Raw genomic sequence first — 20,652 nt, 5'->3', positions numbered from 1 at the left:
TTTAATTGATGGTAAGTACCCCTCCAGCTTCTTCAAAACCTTTTTCTTTCCATGGGCAAAGTAATAGTAATTTATTCTTTCTTTTTGAAAACCATTGGAACACTCATTTCTCTTAAACACATTTTCTTCTCTGCTTGGCAGCCTTAATCTGTGACTGCTTCTTTTGACTCATGGTATAGCCTTGACATCACCACCATCGTTCCTACTGTAAGTTCCACATCTGGTTTTAAAGAATAAAGAGCCTTTGATCATCTCTAAGTGGGAGTACAGTCAGTTCCTCCAAGCAACCCTCTCTGCTTGCTGGCCTCTTCAGGCAGCCTCTTAGCATTTTTCAGTCATTAAACACAAGTCTACTGTGTCCCTCAAGCTTCGTCGGGAGGAACTCTTAAAGTGAATTTCATTGTTTTATTGTTAATAATAATATTGGAATTTTAATTTTGAAACTATTCAAAACCAAACTGGCTCAAACTGAAGTCTCAAACTGAAGTTCAGCCCCTCATAGCTTCCCTCTGGACACTAAGTTGAAAGTCTCCCATCCTAAAAACTATTTGTAAATGATGCAACCAACAAGGGATTCATTTCCAAAATATATAAACAACTCTTACAGCTCAATATCAAAAAATCAAACAACCCAATCAAAAAATGAGCAGAAGAACTAAACAGATATTTCTCCAAAGAAGATATACAGACAGCCAAGAAGCACACAAAAACATACTCAACATCGCTAATTATAAAAGAAATGTAAATTAAAACTACAACAAGATATCACCTCACACCAGTCAGAATGGCCATCATAAAAAGTCTACAAATAATGAATGCTGGAGAGGATTTGGAAGAAAAGGAACCCTCCTACTCTACTGGTGAGAATGTAAATTGGTGCAGCCACTGTGGAGAACACTATGGAGGTTTCTTAGAAAACGAAACACAGAGTTACCATAGGATCCAGCAGTCCCATTCCTGGGCTTATATCCATACAGAACTCTAATTTGAAAACATACATGCACCCAAACGTTCACAGCAGCACTATGTATAATAGCCAAGACATGGAAACAGCCTAAATGTCCAGCAATAGATGAGTGGATAAAGAAGTGGTAGTATATACATACACTATGGAATATCACCCGTAAAAAAGAATGGAATAATGCCATTTGCAGCAACATGGATGGACCTAGAGATTATCATATTAAGTGAAGTAAGTCAGATAAAGACAAATATCAAATGATATCACTTATATGTGTAATCTAAAAAAATGATACAAATGAACTTATTTACAAAACAGAAGTAGGCTCACAGATACAGAAAATAAATTTACTGTTACCAAAGGGGAAGAGGGAGGGAGGGATAAATTAGGAGTCTGAGATTAACACATACACACTAGTGTATATAAAACAGATAAAAACAAGGACCTACTTATAGCACAGGGAACTATATTCAGTATCATATAATAACCTATAATGAAAAATAATCTGAAAAAGAATATATGTATATGAATCACTTTGCTGTACACTTGAAATTAACACCACATTGTGAATCAACTATACTTCAATTAAAAATAAAATAAAATAAAGGAACAAACAAACAAACAAACAAACAAAAAGGCCCCCACCCTGAGTGCTGGGGCTGGGAGATGGTTTCACTATTCGAGTAAGTTCGCTGGTTCTTTGCCACCCCTATTGTAGCACTTATCATGATGTATAATTGTCTGTTTGTGTGTCTGTCTACCCTACTAAACTGCCAGCACTCTGAGGACAGAAACTTCATCTGCCTTGTTCACCACTGTTTCTGGCAAATAGTGCATGCATTCTCAGTGGGGGTGATACCACTCCTAAGGGGGTGAAAAAAAAATCTTAGTGAATGGCTTAACCACCCCCACCCCCAAGGGTCAAAATCCATAAACAAATACACAGTATATCCAAGGTACTAAAATTTCATGGGAGAGGAGTACAATCGTTGGGGAGTGTTGATAATGAGAAAAGGTTGACAAACATTGATCTAGCACAACATAGACAACAATAAGTATGGGTTAACGACGCACATGAATGAATGAATGACCCTCACCTCTGTAGTTTTCCCTTGTGGTATCCCCTGGCAGTGTTTCATGAGGCCAGTGCTCATTCATTCACTAGCATCACCTCCTACTTCTATACACAACCATGAGTTTGGTGTGTATTCTTTCAATAGCATTAAGCAAACGTGCAACAGCCTTTTTATCTGTTATTCTAGGTAGAGTTAGTTCATAACATCTTTTTTTAAATATCTCCCATTTAGTGTCTTTTTTTCTCAAGAATGTAAAGTCTTTCAACCATGTTGGCTTATGGTTATAATAAAGTTTATTATAGCCTATCTCACCCTCTGAAAACAACCAGTTCGCTAATAGACTTGAAAATTCAGATACAGAGTTGACTCTTTGTTAGCACTGCCGTATAAATTAAATTTTTGAAAACAAAAAGTGCTTAAGCAGTGAATATATGTACATGCGTGTGAGTATATATATCATAGTTCTTATAAATATTTATTTATGTAATCTATAGGTAAAGTTTGGGCTGATATACTCATGGAAATATATAATTGTTAAAAATAAGCAGCAGTCATAAAGTGGTACATCAATAATGTTATGTTTCAAATAGCATTTGGAGAATAAAATTATCAATGATTTGACAAAATATTACATAATTACATATTTCTTAGAAGTTAAATTTCAACAAATAGGGTCCAGTGCAAACCAATTTTTAAACAGATGTTGTTTTGAAAACAGAGAAAGAATGGCAAATGATATCTAAACTACATATAGTATTTTTTTGACATGTGACAGTGCTTTGTATGAATGATCTTATTCATTTTGAAATATCACAATCATCTTGGAAAAATATTATTAGCCTCTATTTTATAAGTTGATAAATTATGAGTCTAAAACATTAAGTGATTTTCCTAAGGTCACACTGTGAATGAGTAGGAAAAGTAGATTAAAATTTAAGCACCTAGGAAGTTCCTTCTATGCTTTCTTACCTCAGAAGTGAATCTTCTGTTGTAGAAAACTGGTATAATTTCTTCCATAAATGTTTGGTAGAATTTATCAGTGTACCTATCTGGACCTGCTACTTTCTGTTTTGGAATAAAACCAGTTCTTGACTTAAATTTTTCAGAAAAAGGCTTTAAAGAATAGAAAATGTGTTTTAGATTTCCCTTTCTTCCTATTAATCATCACCCAACCTAGATTATATAAAGATTATAGAGCTGCACTATCCAAAATGGTAGCCACTAGTCACTGTGGTTATTTAAATTTAAATGAATTAAAATTAATAAAATTTAAATCCTGTTATTTAATCACATTAGTAATATTTCAAATGTTCACTAGACAAATGTGCCTAGTGATTACCATATTGAAGAGCACAGATATTAAACATTTCCATCATCACAGAAAATTCTACTGGACAGCACTTCTCTAGAGACTGAGATGAGGGTGAAAAAGAGAGATTAGAGATTTAATAACAGAGTGAGGACTTAGGATGAGTCCCTGAGAAAATGCTTGAGCCCACCTCCCATGGGAGTGGACAAGTGAACTGAGAACTGAAGGTCCTATATACTTTAATCACAGGTAGTCTTTAGAGATCAGCAAAATTCTAGAACTTTCCATACCTTAGCATGCACAAAAGCAATAGAATGACGATGCAGGGTGTTATCTCGGCAGATAGGCCTGGGACAATCTCATGAATGTGCCATGTGTGTTGGTATGGCCCAGGCAGCACTCAAATGTTATTTCTTCTAGGCCTTAAGGTAGAACAGGTATAATTAAGAGTTTCCTACTATTCCAAGAAATGATCAAATTACTTGAGAGAGGGTAGACCTTGAGAGGTTTGGTGGTTGGGGAAAAAAGATGCAACTGTAGAGATTAATGGCTAACAATTGCTCAGCATCAAATAATTCAACAAATGCCTGCAAAGACAGATGATAGTGACAAAAACCAGGTGCCACCTTTGAATCTAGTGTTAGGACAACTGTAATTTTCATTAGAACAGTGAAGCATGAACATTTTGATATTTCATGTGCAGTCGGTATTTTAATTAAGAATCCTTACCCCAGAAGTGATCAGAAGGCATCATATCAGAAAAATCACTATCCAGAGGTGATTATTATGAGCACTTCAGCTATCGTTATCTCTAATCACACCAGATATTTAGCTAATTAGCAGACTGTCAAAAATGGGTTTTCACTAGTGAAATTAGTGGTTTATTAATAACATGAAGACTGTTAGAAATATACTTTCCTTGGTGACAGTAAATCTATTACAGAATATGGACTGAATGAAATGTTTTAGATACATTCTTAGCCTTGCCTGCTTAGATTCATTTTGGTAAAAGCTTAAAGTAAATGCTCTGCAAGATATCTGAACAAATTTGGTCCCAGCTTCCGTAGGTTAGACTAATCAGAGTTGCTTATAAAGTGGCAAACTCATGGGAAGATTCACCAGAAACCAAGACAGTGTAGAAATAAGGGGTGGATATTATTTGGACATAATTTTCCATGCATCTTTCAGATTTCTGCCTGACTTTGGGCAGAGGCATGCCCATGGACTGTCCTTGTTTTGGACTATCTTTTCAAGGCTTATTGTATTGTGAACATCCCAGGAAATAGAGATGGGTTTCCTCCTTGGGCAGTTAGCAAATCTTTTGTCTTCTATTTTTTAATAGCAGGAGTTGGAAAACAATGGCCAATGGGCTTAATTCAGCCTGCAGCCTATTTTTGAATGTCTTATGAATTAAACTGTTTTTTAAATTGCTATAAAACAAACAAAAAGTTAAGAACATATGCAATAGAGATGATATTTGGCCAAGAAAACCTAAAATACTTACTCTTTGGCCCTTTACTTACTATAGTGTCTCTATAAAAAGTTTGGCAATCCTTGACTTAACAACTTTGAAAGATGAAGACAGGATCTCTTTCCAGAGCATAAAGTGCTCAGGCTTACCATTTAGTATAAAAGATTCAGAGTTATTAAACTCAGGTTTACCCTCCTGCAATGTACCTCACTGAGTAACATGTATTATCTGACCCTGTGCACATTGCCTGTGAGAACCAGGACTCAGAACCAGTGTAAATGCTGATACTCTGGCTATTGCGAGTATTGACTGTCTGTTGCCTCTGATCCAAGAGTCTCATGTCTTCTGCCATTTCACAAAACTATGGTAGATAAACACGTGAGCTCCAAAGTAGGGTAAACCTCAGATCCTTTGCAGTTCTTGGCACCTGTTGTCAATGGAAAAGATCATGGAATCCTGCCCCTGGAAGATTATCACATATGCCTTTAAGGCACATTTTATGTAAGGTGGTGGTTGGGACACATTGAGTAATAAAGAAGAGAAGTGGGACTCCATAGAGATTGCAAAACAGGTTTATGAACTGTTTGTACTGACTAATAAAGATTTGTTTAACAGATCTCTCCCTCTCTCTCTGTGCGTGTGTGTGTGTGCATATGTGTGTGGTGTGTATATATATATATATATATATGTATATATATATGGTAGAAGCTGGTCTGAGATTTACTCTCTTTTAAACCTTGGAGTTAAATTTCTTGGAAGACTATCATCATCCACAGAGAATAACCTGACTCAGATCAACTTGTAATACTGTGACACCTTATAAACCTCCTATGATGGAGGTGCAACTCTGGGAAAAATTTCAAACAGGAAGAGGCTAAAATGAGTGGAAGAACAGTTCTGCAACATTAATTTGCCTGGTTTTACAAGCAGATAAAAATGAGCCCCCTTGCAGGAGGAGTCACAGCCTGACTAAAGAGAAGCCACATCCATGGTGAGGAGGGATGACAAGGGCCAGAAATGGGGAAACAAGATGTGGAGAGGAAGTCAAGCCTTAGAGATACATACACCTGTTTCTAGTACGGTGATGGCTTGGAGTCACTTATAAATGGTAGTGGTAATAGCAGTAGCAGGAGCTGCAGCCACACTAAACAGGAAGCTGCTGGTGACGACTGTTGTTAAGGCTTGAAAATATCTTCCATTGGCTTGTATGTACCAATCACAAGACAGCATGAAGATATGCTCGCCACATTTTCAGTGACAAAAATCAAGTGGAAGATACCAGAGACTTTCATGCTAGTGTGTTTCAATTAGTGAAAACAGATACTGGATACATTGACTTTGGATAAGTGTGCACCATGTCTATGACTCTGATATTGTGAACTAGATGACTTTCCAGGTGCATCATATTGAGTATTTAGGGCTTCATCCTGAAGTGCTGTCCTTTTAAGAAATGGCTGAAGTCTGGAAGAGCATCATGATACAGCCAGTGTATGGACCCCTCTGCTGAGTTACCATGTGGCCAAGACTGTCACATGCTTAGCTGAAGAGAAGTAAAATATCAGTTTCAACATGCAGTAAGGGAAAACATCCATTTGGGGAGAGCCAAATAGTCTTCTAAGGCTAATGTATATTACTTTGTATGTTAATACACAATGTATATTAACTGCCACATTTGTTCATAAAACATAAGACAATATTTTCATTTAATTTCACTTAAATCAAAACATGAAAGTAACATTAAGAAGTTTTTGAAACCAAAAAAAAATATCAATGTGAGAGGTTAAGTGCACTGATATGGTCATGGTTAATAAATAGTTTAGCCTTTCCATTCTCTTATTTTTTTCACAAATCTTAAAAATTATTTCTATCTTCAAGTTGGAGACTCACTGTAAACTTGGGAACACAATGCAACAGTTCCTCTCTCTCCCATCGCCCCTTTATTTCATAGCTACATACATAAATGCACCCCAGGTGCAAAAAGTTAAACACAAGAGGAAAGCTAATTTCTTAGAAAAATTCAGATTCTAAGATTCAGATTTTGGACTGCCTCCAAAGTATATTCATATGAAGATGTGAGATTTTCATTTGCTTTGTTTTTGCTTCTGTATAGGGAACTCTCAGGATATTAATAAATACTGAATGAAACTCACTGTTCTTCAGCTGTGAATCTGATAATGCTAGATTGAGACATCTGAGGGAATTCTGTCTCTCTGCCACCATTAACCCAATGTGCTGAATATTCACTACCCCATCCTAGGCTGCAGTTGAATGAAGAAAGCCTGCAGCCCTGTATCTTCTGTCTTTGGTAATAATAAAACGAGATGAAACGTTTCCCTTGTCAGCTGAGTTCCCTTTACACTCAGCTGCAATTCCTTGCTTCTGAGCTGTGGTTTCCAGATAATGGTTCTAAGTGGAAGGACAGTAAAAGTGGAAATGGGAGGCACTGTTTGAAGGCTTTGTAGTGTCTTTGAGTTTGGAAGGGATGCTACCATGGATACATTGGCTGAGCTGCCTTACTTCACAGGTGAAGTCACTCAAGTTTCAAATGCTTGAGACTTTGCCCAAGGACCTCACAAGTAGTCAATCCAGAGAATCTAGCAAAGAACCCAACTCTTTTGCTTCATAATTTAGAATTCTGCCACTCGTGTCACTATGATGCAAAAAACCAAACTAAAATTTGTCATTATAAAATAATCGAACTCTCTCTTGAAAAACGTTAAGAAAAATACAATAGAAAAGAAAAGCTTTAAAGTGTCAGATACCAGGCATCACGCTTCCAGGGAGCTTCTCTGACCGCCTCTCTGCCCCATAGTCACCCCTACTTCTGGTCTTAGGTGATCTTCCCCTACCTCCCCTCTCCAGGAGTATTTAGTTTTTTATACCCTCACACATAGTGTAATAGCCATTTGTTCACAAGTCTATTCTCCCCACTAGATGTTAAATTCATTGAGAAACAATAATTTTTTTAAAGTTTTGTTAGATGAATAGTGAATACAAAATTATATGTTTATATAATTTTATTTTTCTATTTCAAACAAGGATAAATATGTTTATATAATTTTATTTTTCTATTTCAAACAACAAGGATAATAATGCTAGCCTTGTTAGATGACTGTGAAGTCTAAATATTATGCAATTATATACATGAGGTGTTTCCCATAGGGCACTTAACTTGTCAAGTTACATATCAGTAGCTCAATAACATGTACTGAATGCTTACTCCCTCTTCTCTTGGAACTGTCAGAAAGTGTTATAATCCTTCCACATGCTAGTGGTCGCACTTTTAGTATCCATTGATTGAGAAGAGATAAATGGATGGGTGGATTTTCAGCTGCCTGACTTTGCAAGTCTACAACCTCCTAAGGGTCCCTAAGGCCACAGGTTGGAGAAATGGTGAACTTTAGATTGTTTCAATACCTGCAGTGAGTCTTATAATCTATCATGAGAGTCATTACAATGGAGCAAAATAGCCACAACACAAGTAAAACACAAAGGTCTAAGAGCAAGAGAAGAAAAGATGAGAGAAGAGAAACAGCAGGTCTTCATTGCTTCCTACTTTTAAAAACGCCCACTACTTCCTTCATAGGCTGCTGCCAGCAGGCAGCTATTTGACCGCTGTCAGCCCCTTTCACCACAGAGGTGTCCACTATTCTAAGCAGCATAAGAGAAGACACACACACACACACACACACACACACACACACACACACACACTCACACCCCACAGTAGCTCAAGGAGGCTATATAAAAGAAAAATAGACAACAAAACAACCTTATGTTTCTTAAGAGCTTGAAGAATTCTGGCTAGAATTCTCTCTCTCTCACTCTCTCTCTCTCTTAACCTACTTTATTAGTAAGGACTGTCTTGGTTTCAAGTGATGGAAATCCAATCTGAACGAATTAAACAAACAAGAAAAAAAATGGAGGTAGGTGTAAAGAATTAATTGGTTTACTGAAAAGTCCAAAGGTAGGACAGGTTCAGGCAACTCTGGATCCAGGAACTTGGAAGGAAGGAAGGCAGGAAGGAAAGAAGGAAAGAAGGAAGGCAGGCAGGCAAGAAGGCAGGCAGGCAGGCAGGCAGGCACCAAGATTCAGTTTCTCCCTCTGGGTTTCTCCACAGTAGGAATTACTGTCAACTAGGCTCTCCCCTCATGGTGTAAAGAAGGTTAGCTAGAACTCTAGAGAATAACCACAACAGAAAATGAGGCTCTTTTTCCTAGTGGTTCTCACAAAATTCTGTGATTGGCAATCGGGTTTGTGTATGCTATGTCTGAGACATTCACAGTGGTATGGGTTCCATATGCGATGACCAGCCTTTTTGGTTTGCTCAGGACTGTCCTAGTTTTAGCTTTGCAAGTCCTGTGCCCCAGGGAGCCTCGATCAGTTTGGGATGGTTGGTCACACAGACCATTGAGGAAGGGGTTGTTTCCAAACTACAGGGGCTGAGGGTGGGCCACTAACAGGGGTTAAGTGCTAAGCAGCGGGAACTGTCCCCTGCATCTACATATGGCCTACAGAGCTGTTCTGACCAGTACAGTGGCCTGTGTGCCCATTGATGGCTTGGAGTGTGGTCATCTGCATTGTAGTCCAAAGGCAGGTCTGAATTGAGATGCCCATAAGTGTGAAATATACACCTGACTTCAAAAAACTAGTATGAAAAACGAATGTTAAGTGTCTTAATAATTTTATATTTCTATGTTGAAATAGTAATGTTTTAGATATGTTGTTAAAATATATTGTTCTTTTTACTTTTTTAATGTGGCTTTTAGAAAATTTTACATTATATGAGGCTCACATTGCATTTCTATTGGATAGAAATAAGAAATGGACTGCTATAAGATTTTTAACAACGTAATGATGTGTTTATGTCATGCATAGGTGGGGACATAGTAAAAAGATGCTTTGAATGTACAGGCACCTTAAACAACAAATGATAGATAAATTAGAGATCAGGCCCACAAACAATGGGAGATAAAGAAGTCAAATCAAGACTGAATTCACTCACTCAGTCATCCCTGCCTTCACTTGTGCCAGGCTCACATCAAGTCCTGAGGCTTCAGGCCCAAATAAGAAAAGAGGCTTGTCCTTCAGAAGCCTACAGACCAGGGAGGGAAAGAGGAAAGTATTTGAAAAATTAAAATTAAAAAAAATTTTAAATACAAAATCATGTTGTATGTAATATGATAGACCCCAGCATTCATGGTCTGTATTGATTTAATTGATATTCTCATCCAAGTAATTTTTAGTTTCTTCAACCCATACTCTATATTTTCTCCATGGCATGCCAAGCTCCTTGTGACTAGGAATTTGCACTAATAAACTGATGCGACCAAATGCATTTGTTTCAGTGGTCTCTTCTCACTTACTGATCAAATGTCCCTTCTCTAACTGACTCTCACAGGAAGCAGGTTAGCCCAGTGAAACCTAGTGGGCTTAGGTTCAAATGTTGCCAGTGCTGCTTGTCAACTCCTTTACCTAGGGAAAACTTTTAATCTCTCTGTGCCTCATTTTCCACCAACAACATTGAGGAAAAAAGACCCTGAATGACTCTTTGAAAACACATACACACGCATCTTTGCTTGCAATGTAACTTATTATTGTTAATCATCTGAAAATACAGAATGCTTACAAACACTCCAACTTACTGTAATTGTACTCCCGCGGTACAACTATTTTCAACCACTGGGAGGGTTCTGGAGACTAGCAATTGGATTCCCTCTAAACATCCTTGAGAATGTTTATTTGAAAAGATTACCTTATTTTCCTTCGGGATGAAATCATGGTCACTGCAGACAGAGATGATTTGGAAGGATGGCAAGCAGTTCCTGAAGATTCCTCAGAGACTGCCCTTGTTAAATGAATAGACCCACAAGAAAACAAAATGTATTCTAGCCCACACACGTGAGTGACATTTTTCAAACACCCAGATTAGAGAAGGTAGATAGTACAAATAACATATTTGTTGGAGAGTGTGAAGAAATCACAAACTTGCTCGGCTAAACACTATTAAATGCATACTTAGCCGGCAGATTGCAACAGTTCCCCTCGGGCCTTCACGGACAACCTTGACTCCTGCTGTAAATTAGGTTGCAAAACTTCCTTGTCAGAGAGCTCACCCTGTTAGGAGAGCTCAACCCTGGCTCTGAATCCGCAAGGACAGAAAAATCAATGTGACAGAAAAGCAGTTGCTTGTGTCAGGACTAACTGAGGAGAGAAAGGGCTTTCAATTAATCATGATTTAGGGTTGCTGGCAAAACAGTGCAAAGGCACATTCCTCTGGCATCTCTGAAAAATGACAAAAGGAGCCTGGAGCACTCTGTGCATGCTTCCCGCAGACCCTGCCCTGCCTCTATAAACACGATTCAGTGTTTACCGTTGGAGAAGCCAAGCCTTGCTGATCTTGTGTAAACAGATAAAATGCATCAAAATCTACAAGACTTCAGCTGAGGCAATTATGCACAGTATCTCTCTATGTGTAGTGTGAAGATAAACTAAAGTTTCATCTTCTCTCCTAGAACCTGTGAACTGAGTTCAATAAGCTGGGAGGAGGATTTCAGGCTATAGATGAGTAAATTTTGATTCCCCACAAAAGCAAAAAGCCAGCATGAGCTTCTTAACTGGAAAGAGGTCCAAAACCACGTTCTGGAGATACCTGTTTTCATTCCTCACCTACCTTCAACAATGAGAGCATCTATATGAAGGCAACTAGTTCATGCCTGGCTTTCCTCTGTGGCTTTAAAGCTGTCACAAAAGACCTACTAAGGCTACTGTTAAGCTACTACCATTAGGTAGCACCTGTGAGGCAGCACGCCCCTCACCAGTAGAGGTGAGCCCTGCCTCTGCTATCAATCTCTACTGGCCAAACAAGGCCACTTCCATTAGGAGCTTGTCTGCCTCCATTACCAACTTAGATAGTTGGATCTTTGCATTAGAGACGATGACAACTTGGTCAGCTGACTTCAGACTGCCTTTGCTCTGGTGCCAGGTCCCATACCTTTCTCGTTCAACAGGTATCACCCAACCCTGAACAAAGGAGGAAAAATGCACTCTCTTCTTTAATGTATTGTTAACTACAGAGGTGGGCAAACCTGGGATTCACTGAGGACCAGTGTCCAGGGTGGCGGCATGTCCAGAGATAGAAGAGAACTTGATCTTTAGCCCTTTTGTTGAACCTTAGTCTGGCATTAGAAGCCAAGTCAGTGAGCACAATTCATTTATTTCCACTGTCATCTCCAACTAACAGGACCAGGATTTTGCAGGTCTTTAGAAAATCATTGGCTTCAACTATGTCAGTTGTCTGTCATGAAGACACAACAGTTATTCCTCAGTTCTCTACTCTGTAGATGGAGAGACATCCAGTGAAGATCTAATAACATCAGACCTTATTTTAAAAATGTTCCTTTGGCTTCATTTTTTAGTGTCATCACTATCACCAGAGAACAGTAACAAGGCAAAAGTACTATACAAGAGAATGATGTAGATTCTGTTCTTGCCCACTAGGGCTCATATGGAAATCAGAGAGCACTTCATCTATGCAAATGTGATCAGTACATATAATGAAAGAAAACAAATAATAAATCAGTAGAAATTTGAAATATAAGCATCTATGGAAAACTAAGTTGTAGGGATCAATACTATAAGTAAATATGATGACCATAAGATTTTTTTCAAGTGAATTTTTGAAATTTATTTCAGAATAAGGAGAAGAGGTTTCTATAGCTCTTCTGCTCTACACCTTTAGTGGTCATGAAGCTGCACTAGAAACATGGCCAGGTAACCAACACATGGCTGCTTTTGGAGTAGACTTTTTAGGCATCATTGCATATCAAGCAGCTTTCAAAAACAAAACCATTCCTTTTTTTTTTTTTTTGGAAAGAAGTATGTACAGTCATCAGTGTACTCCTTGAAAAGCAGGAACAGTCTTCATATGTACCAAGGGAAATCACTAAGAAAGCTTGCAAACACTCCCTCTCTGGAGATCTTTATAAAGAGGATAACTTTTCACCTGTTTTGTGTGGCTTTCTCTGAGAGCAGATAATAGGCAAAGAAATCATTTCAAAATCCTTGTTAGTTCTCTTATTCATGGCTTATTTTCCAGTCATTCCATCTTTTTGCCTTTTCTCCATTTTGCACTCAACACCCTTGAGGAAGGACAATCAGAAAGGATGAAGTAAATAGACTTCAGGGTTCCTGATAGGATGGTGACAGTAGAATAATTAATAAATATTTGACCCTTTCTATATTCCAAGACAACTTGGTACTCTACTTGACTTTTCAAAAGGAGACAAAAAAAATGTTGCAGTGTTCCTGTCTAGATGAAATCAAGAGCCAAGTTTATAAAGAAATTTCCAGGTACCAAGTCCTATGCTGAGCATTTTACATGAATGATCTTATTCAGTCTAACAACAACGCTTTGACATAGACATTTTATTATTCTCATTTTACAGATGAAAAGGCAGAATCTTAGAAAGATTGTGTTGCACAAACTAACAGAACTAGGACATGATGAAGCTAAGATTGTATTCATTTCCAATGGTAGTTGTAACAAATTATAACAAACTTGGTAGCTTAAAATAACACAAATGTATTCTTGTACAATTTTGGGGGTCAGAAAGGTAAAATCAGCCTCAGTGGGCTAAAATCAAAAGGTTAGTAAGGCTGGTTCCTTCTGGAGGTTCAAGGGGAAACTCTTTCTTTATCTACTTCCAAATTGTGGCTGTCCTCAATCCTTGGCTCATGGCCCTGAATCCCATTATCTCTTCTCTCCCTGTTTCACAGCACATTGCCTTCTCCTCTTTATCAAATTTTCTTCAGATTCCCTCTTATAAGAACATCTATGATTACGTTTTGATCTTAGCTGGATAATCCAGGCAAATCTCCCCATCTCAAAATCCCTAACTTAATTCCATCTTCAAAATCTCTTTTGCTGTGTAAGACAGCACTCATAGATTCCAAAGATTAGGACCCGGATCACTTTGGGAGCCATATTCAGCCACCATAATTAGCTTTCAAACTATCTCCCACTTTCTTAAGCAGCCTTCTTCCTAGATGAGTAGTTGCAATCAGGAAATTGAATGCTTACCGTTAACTAGACACGCAAGCTTGGATCAAGCTGCATCTCTTGGAATCAAGAAATCTCAATGTGTGTGCCAACTCTGACCAACAGAAGTGGAGAATGACTCCACAAATATCTTCAAGCTTTATGAGAAAGGTTGAACCCAATTACCAGTGCCTGCCCTACTTAGTCTCTAGCCTTCATTTTAATTCTGACTTTAGATGATCATTGACTGTCTTATGAATTGATTCATAAAAGATATTGTAAAATTTAATGGCTTAAAACAAGTATTTATTATCTCAACATGTCTGTGGGTCTGGAATTTGGTGGCTCTGACTCAGAGTCTCTCATTAGGTTGCTGTCAAGATGCCAGCTGGGCTGTAGCCATCTGAAGGCTTGACTGGGGCTGGAGAGTCTGCTTCCAGGATGGCTCACTCACATGGCTATTGGCAACTAATATTCCTTGCCACATTGGGCAATCCACAGGCTTCTTGACTGTCCTTACAACATGGTGACTGGCTTCTCCCAGAGTAAATCATCCAAGGGAGAGAATCAATGCCACAAAGTATTTTATGACCTAGCCTTGGACGTAACAAACCATCACTGCATCTGTGTTCCATTGGTCACACAGACCTGTCCTAATATGGTACAGGAGAGCACTACACCATGGCATGGGTACCAGGAGGTCGGCATGAGGCCACCTTAGAAGGTCAGTGACCTGGTAGACCAGTGCTTCTGCAATAGGATTCTCACTTTCATGTTGGTGCCTTTCTAGAGGTCCCACCAGCATGTGGAAATCCGTATTTCATAATACTGTGTGATGGTTGAGTGGCTTTGTGACTTAAAAAGGGTATTAACATTATAAAACTTACATTTCTAAGAACATAGCTCCGACGGTAAAGCCAAGGGTGAACTAATGTGGGCTGCTTTGCCTCCCAGGGGCCCCAGGCTATAACACAAACCTCTAGATTGACTGGCAAGCCCTCCATGTGTGCCCAGTCTCTGCTGTCTGTGTGCTGTATCTCTGGCTACTGTGACATTTACATCTTTTGCCAAACAACTCTCTCCACACCATGCCTTCAATGGTCTTCCCAGATCAAATGCCATCCTCTCCATGAAGCCTTCCTCAAGTCCTGAGACAGAGCACGTAGCTCCTTCCACTGTTTCATAGCACTTTGTTTCTCTACATGATACAGTATTTATCATGCTTTCCTTTTAGTAATTTGATCATATTTTGCTCCCCAAATATTCTGTGTATTTCTTAATGGCAGAAGCCAAGACCTCACACTATGGCTAGGATATCAGATCAATCAACAGACATTTTTTCAATTAATTGATAGATTTCTTTCAGTAAGTCATATTTCTAACACACTTAGTGAACACCAACTAAGATAAGCATTCTTGGGAGGTCCCAAGTCATACAACAGTGGTCAGAATGGGAAAGCCCCTACCCTGAGGACGCAGAGGGAGGATTCTCAGATGGTGCTTTTGTTATGATTGTCCTTGTTCTCTCTCTTCCCCACCCCACTTTCTATTTCCCTATCCCTTTCTTGCCTCTTCCCAATTTTCCTGCTCCTCCCAACTATTCCCTAAGTATGCCATTGCACACATAAGCATTGCTTAGTCTCTCTGACAAATATTATTGGTCACTCCAGGTCCAAGTCCAGGTTATGATCTCTATGTTGCCTGCAAAGTCACATGTACATGAAAATCTGTTCCCATTTCCCGACTACCACTTAGAAAAAAATAAAAGGAAAAGAAGCATTCCCATGTCTGTATGGCTCAAAAATTTTCTCTTTTCCTGTCTTCACTGTCTCAAATGAGATGAATGTTCAAATATTTTTTTTCTTTTAGAATGTGGTTAGAGTAGCACCTGTTGTGTTAGCACAGGTGATATAAGTATGTAGAGTATAAACTCCACAGCAGAATATTTTGTTTCTTCTTTCCCTCCTATATCCAGAGCTCCTGGAATACTGTCTGGCACATAGTATGTGATCATTGAACACTTGTTAAATGTGTTCCTTGAAGCTATAATTTCTTTTCATGCTAAGTTTAGAAATGACGTATTCTCTTTCTCATTGCAAATAGCTATGTGGCCTCAGTCAAGTCACTTAGGCAGAGTTTTCTTTCCTATAAAACAGGAACATTACTAGTTACCTCTCTTGCACATGGATGTTTGAGTATTAGAGAAAATGCACATAAACATAAAATGCACATTTAGTGTCTTTCCAGAATATAAGCTGAATAAATGATTTGATGCTGAATTCAGAATCTACCTGATAATCTTATTTCTCTGAACATGTAGATTTGAAAAATGCTTACTTCTGATTGTCCATAATACACCAAGTAGACTAACTTTCTTAAAAGTCAGGCTCTTGATAACTTTTTGAAACACAGTATATACTGAATCAATATTGATTAAGTGCTTAGAGTAAACCTGTTATTATACTAGGCACTAGAAGTACAAAGAAAAACTAAAATACATTCCTTTACCTAACAAATTTTATTCTCAGATAATGAAAATAGACAATATAGTGAAAAATTACAGAACAATGTGAGGTGTGCTAAGACTAAGATAGCAAGAGGGGACATTTAGGAAGAGCACCCAACCCAGCCCAGGAGGGAAAGAGAGTGGGGGAGGCTTTCCAGAAGACATTAGTTACAAAAGAGTTAAAGGGAAAACTTAGCCAGAGATGGGAAGGGAGGTGGGAGTTTCTACTGAACAGAAGGAAGAGCTTGAACAAAAGAACAAGGAGTGGAAATGACATAGTCAATTAAGAGAGGGCAGGTGATATGTTTTGATTAGGATATAGAATGAGACACAAAATCCAGTCAAGAGCTGAAGCTGTGTGGTGATGAGCAGAAGTCAAATCTGAGAGGACTTTGTCTATCATGCTATGGATTTTGGTCAATGTCTTTGTGGTTTATGGAGAGCCCATGAATAATTTTAAGCTGATAAGCTGATAAATTTGGCTTCATTAAAATTTAAAACATCTTCACCTCATCAAATTTAAAACCTTTGTACTTCATTTTTGAAAAAAAGAAAAGGCAGGCCACAGGCCAGAAGAAAATATTTGTGAATCATATGTTTGAAGAATTCATCTGATAAAGGACTTGTACCCAGTATATATAAAGAACACTTACAACTCAGTAAAAAGACAAATTTTCCAATTTAAAAATGGGCAAAATATTTTCAGTCATGTCACTAAAGAAGACACACAAATGGTTGGTTAAGTACATGAAAAGATGGTAAACATTATTTGTGTTCTGGAAAATGCAAATTAAGACCACAATGCCTCTCTACATCTACTAGAATCTATAATCAAAAGGACAGACAATATCGAGTGTTGGAGAAACGGGAACCCTCAAATATTGTTGGTGGGAATGTAATATGTCACACTACTTTGGAAAATGATAGTTTCTTAAATATTTAAACATAAGCTTACTATACAAAGAGTCTGTCAGTTCTTAGGGATTTATGTAAGAGAAATAAAAACATATGTCTGTTCAAAGACATGTAGGTGAATGCTCATAGCAGCATTATTCATAATGTCCAAAAACTGGAAAAAAATTAAATGTCCATTAACTAGTAAATGGATTTTTCAAATATGGCATAGTCATCAAATTGAATATTGTTCAACAATCAAAGGATAGCACAGCCGATACATGATACAGCATCAATGAATTCCCATAACAGAAGTCAGACACAAGAGGCATAATTACGGTATAATTCACTTATGTGAAATGTCCAGAAAAAGCAAATTTATAAAGAGAAAATGCAAATCAGTGGTTACCCAGAGCTGGAGGTGGTACCGGGTGAGCTGTCAATAGGCACAAGGAAACTTTCAGGGATGATGAAAATGTCCTAAACTGAACTACAGCAATGGTTGCACTGCTGTATAAATTTACTAAAAATATTGCAATTGTATACTTACAATGGGTGAATATTACAGTACGTAAATTATACTCCCATAAACCTGGGTTTTTTTTTAATTGTGTTCCATTAGAAGGTATCTGGTCATACACTACTTAGTAAGCAAGAGGTTGGCTTATTATAAAAATGTTCTGAGGATTTAAAATCTCTGACCTACTTTTTAGTCTCTTTTCATCTGGTCCCAATCAAGATAATAGAAAGTTAATTTAGTTAGGTTCTCCTAAACATGAACACATCTTAGACAAAAAAATAAAAAAAAAAGTGAGTCAGCTCTCACATGACCCAAACTTGTTAGCCTATCTCTAAACATGAGTCATGAAGGCAATTTTTTCTTTGCTTATGAAAGTGTTTGAGGAAGAACTATGTGCTTGGTTTAGCATAGTTGACCACAGTAATTATAGTGCATGTGGATTCATGTTGTATTTATAAGACTGCTGGATTTTGTAGTGGGGGCTTGGGGAAGTCAATGCCTAAAATATAAGTCTTTAATCCACAAAAAGCCATGCTTTTTTTTTTTTATGATCTGAACTGGCAATTATGGGCTGTAGAAGTATTCATGCTTGTTCAGATGTTCCATAACCACGAATTTGAAGATGTCCATTTTCTGTGTAAATCCAGTACTGAAGAAAAGTGTTGTCAAATCTGAGAGCTGTATCTATTTCTATGATTTGTCACATTTCGAGTAATGGAGTAAAAACAAGCTCATCTTTTAAGAAAGACCAAGTCTGCATGGAAGTTATTTAGGAAGAAGGTATAATTCAGATTTTTGAAGGCAACAAAAAGTTATACTTCTGATTTGAACTCCATCACTAAATCATTAATGATGGTCCCAGAGCAGCTGTTAGACTATATATGGATTGCCAATTTGATTTCAAGCATATAGTAATAGCGTAAAGACCCCATGTGTTCCCCCAGAGCAACAGAGTGATCACATCCCTTAAGCAATTACTGCTTAAACTATTAATTTTGCCATTTGGTCAAAATCAGTAAGGCATAAAAGCCATTATTTCAATCCAGATTAGGATCATAAGATCAAGTCCAGAAAGGCATTTACTCTACTGAGCATTATTTATATAGTCAAGTATCAAAGTTAAATAGAGTAGCTTCCAAGTTTGATATCCTACAGTTATTTTGAGTTAAGATAATTTCAATCAATCTTGTTTGACAGTTTGTTACAGTAAAAGCACATAGTCCTTACATGTGATAACTTCCTACAAGCCAAAAATGTTATTTTCTTTCTGTTCCTCCAAGCAGACAAGAGCATAAAGACAAGAGGAGTGTTGAAACACACTCTGGATCCCCAAGTAGCTTGTGCCTAGTATCAGTGGTAATGTTGGAGAAGGAGAATTTTGCTCTGTTAATAAGTGAGGAGAAGAGCGATGAGAATATTAAGGGCCCCCATTTCTGATCCTTTTCCTCTGATCCAGAACCACAACTAAGCAACTGAAAAAACTTGGCTCCCATTTTAGATGGCAAAACTCCGAACCCACAGAAAGTCTGTCGGAGCCTCAGTTCTGCTACTTCCTCATCCCATCTGCAATCAAGTGAGGTCAGCTCCTATTGGCACTGGAACAGTCAAACCTACTGCATGACCTGGAAGCAGCTATTGCTTAGGCAAGGAGGGGATCAGAGGCCCCAGCTGAGCAAGCTTGGCTTCCCAGGGCTTAACTCATGGCACCATTACCTACTCGTCTGTCCGGGTTCTAGACATTGCACCTACGCTGACCTCTGCGGTGGCTCTTCGACTGACCTGAAGCTCATCTGCTCAACTCTTCACCTCCCAACACTTTTGAAGTCTTCTCACAGCATGCATTTTGAATGCCTTCCTGATGTATTTGGACCTCTCACCTCTCTAGCCTCTCAGAACTCCACATCCCTGTACTAATTCCTAGACTCCTCCTGTCTGATGTTTGCCCAGTGGCCCATATGCTGTGGCTGCCCTGGCCCCAGCCCAGCCATGCCATGTGGAACGGGGACCACTGTCATTGTAGAGTCGCTGAGCTGTTACAATGCATCTCAGTACAGCAAATTGTAGTTTGGCAACACGAAACTTTTAATCTAAATTCCTAAGTCCTTTTCTCGTGATCTAACAAACATTTGTTAAGGACCAACTCTCTGCTATGTATTCTATAAAAATTACTACCCTCACCTGACTCCCCAGATCCACAGCACTCCTCACTGGATCCCAAGTTTTTTGGGTTTCAAACTGGACCCAAGGAAGAGTTAGTGATATGGGAATCAGCTGACCCTGAATGCTTTACTCTCTGAAGCGTGAACCCAAAATTTTCTCTGATTTATGAATCATAGACATGATAGCAACATTCCTTAAAGTTATTTTCCTTGAAATGTTAGTTGCAAGCATTTCCTCTCCTCCTCTCAAGGGTTTTGTGTACATTAATGCTGCTTCTGGAGTACTTCAAAGAAAGTATAAATGCACAAGGTATACAGTGTCTCTCTCCATCACATTTACTTCCAAATCATCAAAATTGGCACTGTCCGATAGGAATAGAGTGTGGGCCATGTGTGTAATTTTTAATTTTCTAGCATCACCATTTAACAAAGTAAAAAGAAACGGGAGATATAAATGTTGCTGATATATTTTTATTTAACCCTTTATGTCCAAAATATTGTTCTTTCAATTAGGTCTTTAAATCTTGTGTGAATTTCACACTTAATATCTCAGTTCGGAGGAGCCATTATTTCAAGTGCTCACAGCCACAGGTGCTAGTGGCTGTCACACTGACCAGGACAGGTCTGGGTGGTCAATTAGCGAAAGCTGTACAGAGCTAAGCTATAGACTCAGAATCATTCTTTCAAATTGTTAATGCTTTTGTGATTGACTGAAC

The 20,652-nt window shown here is 38.2% G+C and overlaps 1 long non-coding RNA gene across 1 annotated transcript in view; it reads right to left on the bottom strand.

Annotated features, from left to right (window-relative positions):
* The window catches only part of LOC140699740 (uncharacterized), a 62,364-nt gene extending 51,661 nt beyond the window's left edge, over positions 1 to 10,703 (bottom strand). Inside the window, exons 1-2 of the long non-coding RNA XR_012077989.1 lie at positions 10,573 to 10,703; positions 9,823 to 9,912 (exon numbers count right to left, since the gene is read on the bottom strand). This is a non-coding gene — a long non-coding RNA (uncharacterized lncRNA). The remainder of the gene's footprint in view (positions 1 to 9,822; positions 9,913 to 10,572) is intronic.
* Positions 10,704 to 20,652: the final 9,949 nt, after the last annotated feature.

Source organism: Vicugna pacos, chromosome 11 (genome assembly GCF_048564905.1).
Source record: "Vicugna pacos chromosome 11, VicPac4, whole genome shotgun sequence".
NCBI classification, from domain to species: Eukaryota; Metazoa; Chordata; class Mammalia; order Artiodactyla; family Camelidae; genus Vicugna; species Vicugna pacos.
This window is presented reverse-complemented; position numbering and strand designations above follow the sequence as displayed.